Here is a 2,040-nt window from a genome sequence, read left to right as displayed (position 1 = left end):
TATAAATCGAGATTTTTACTTTTGTGTTGAATGTGTGTTTTATAATATATTCACCACTAATGACAAAAAGAATAAACTTTTTCTGCAAAATTCACCAGTTTTCAAATACTTGTTAGTGTAACATGAGTAGTATTTCAAAAGAGCAGTAGAAATCTCATGTGTTTTGAACAATAACATTTTTGTTGCTAATCTGTTGCTAAGTGATGAATGTGTTTACTGGTAACCAAGTGCCACGAAGCTAACTTCAGATTTTAATTTTTGCAAAATGTACCAGCTGTAAATGTCTTGTGTCTAATCAGGTAAGCATTACTTCGAAAGAGCTTATGTTTTATAAACTATATAACTTGATATTAATTTGATTTTAAGAGATTAGCGTTTTCTACTGGTAACGAACTGCCACGAAGTATAAATCGAGATTTTTACTTTTGTGTTGAATGTGTGTTTAAAATATTTACCACTAATGACAAAAAAAAGTTACTTTTCTGTAGAATTCACCAACTGCACAATTCTTGTTAGTGTAAAATAAGTAGTATTTCAAAAGAGCAGAAGAAATCTTATGTTTTTTGAACAATAAGAATTTTTGTTGCTAATCGGTTTATGTGTTGCTAAGAGATGATCGCGTTTTCTGGTAACCAAGTTCCACAAAGTAAACTTCTGATTTTCACTTTTGCAAAATTTACCAACTGTAAGCAGATATGCATTATTTTGAGAACGCTTATGTTTTATAAACAATATTTCTTGTTATTAATTTGGTGTTAAGAGATAAGCGGTTTTTTTTCTGGTAACGAACTGCCAGGAAGTATAAATTGAGATTTTTACTTTTGTGTTGAATTTGTGTTTTATAATATATTTACCACTAATGACAAAAAGAATGAACTTTTTCTGCAAAATTCACCAGTTGCAATTACTTGTTAGTGTAAAATGAGTAGTATTTCAAACGAGCAGAAGAAATCTTATGTTTTTTGAACAATAACATTTTTGTTGCTAATCTGTTGCTAAGTGATGAGTCTGTTTACTGGTAACCAAGTGCCACGAAGCAAACTTCAGATTTTTACTTTTGCAAAATGTACCAGCTGTTTCTTGTGTCTAATCAGGAAGCATTATTTTGAAAAAGCTTATGTTTTTCCCTTCTCACCCATCTGCAGGTGGACTGTTTCATCCTCTGAGTTCGGGTCCTCTACCAGAAGCCTGGGAGCCGCAGTATCTGGCACATTTCTGGACTGAGATGTTTGATGTTGTTCCTGGGATCTGTTTGAGCCACTGCTCCAGTTTGGGGGTGACTGCCCCGAGGGCCCCTGCGCTCCTCTGCCCTGTAGACGCAGGGTGAATCCTAGCAACCGGGAGTACCGGACGCCAGCTGACGGTGTAGAACCGCCGATTTCTGCCAGGATCGGTTTGGTAAATGCCTGGTCGCTGACAAATAAAACTTTTGTTATTAGGGATTTCTTTTCCTCTCAAGGATTGGATGTTTTATTTATAACAGAATCACGGACAAGTGGTTTGGATGACTCCAACATTTTTAATGAATTTGTACCGCGGAACTGCGGCTCTTTTAATGCTCCAAGGACGTCGGGCTCCGGTGGAGGTATAGTGACTGTTTTTAAAAGTTGATTTACTTGTAAAGAGTTCCCTCTGGCCTCGTTTAGTAGCTTTAAGATTAGCCTATTTGAACTCGGCAGCTCTCACACTGTGCTGTGTGCAGTGGTCTATCGGTCACCAAAATACAACAAAAACTTTATAAATGACTTTTCTGATTTCTTGGCTGATATCATGCCAAGGGATGACCGAGTTCTCAATGTTGGTGATTTTAATATTCATGTCTGTTGTCCTACTTCACCTATGGCTCAGTCATTTCTGAATGTTATCGATTCAGCCACTTCAGTTATTTGTCAGTGGTACATCCATGTAGGGGCTTGCCCTCCCATGATGGTAGCTCCAGTACCTCGTTCTCTATTCCCCATTGTCTGAGACATTTGCTGAGCACATTGTCTGTTGAGGCCTTGTCCTTGATGTATTTATGTATCTTGGATGTTTCGTCCT

The 2,040-nt window shown here is 37.2% G+C and overlaps 1 long non-coding RNA gene across 1 annotated transcript; it reads left to right on the top strand.

Moving 5' to 3' along the window:
* The first annotated feature begins 256 nt into the window (after nucleotides 1-256).
* LOC107838129 (uncharacterized) lies at nucleotides 257-1,455 on the top strand. Its single transcript, XR_001664192.1, has 2 exons — nucleotides 257-299; nucleotides 1,146-1,455. It is a non-coding gene; the product is annotated as an uncharacterized LOC107838129 (long non-coding RNA).
* Nucleotides 1,456-2,040: the final 585 nt, after the last annotated feature.

The sequence above is a fragment of the Poecilia formosa genome, unplaced genomic scaffold (genome assembly GCF_000485575.1).
Source record: "Poecilia formosa unplaced genomic scaffold, Poecilia_formosa-5.1.2 Scaffold215, whole genome shotgun sequence".
Classification (NCBI taxonomy): domain Eukaryota; kingdom Metazoa; phylum Chordata; class Actinopteri; order Cyprinodontiformes; family Poeciliidae; genus Poecilia; species Poecilia formosa.
Note: the sequence above shows the minus strand (reverse complement) of the source record. Positions and strands in the feature narration are given on the sequence as shown.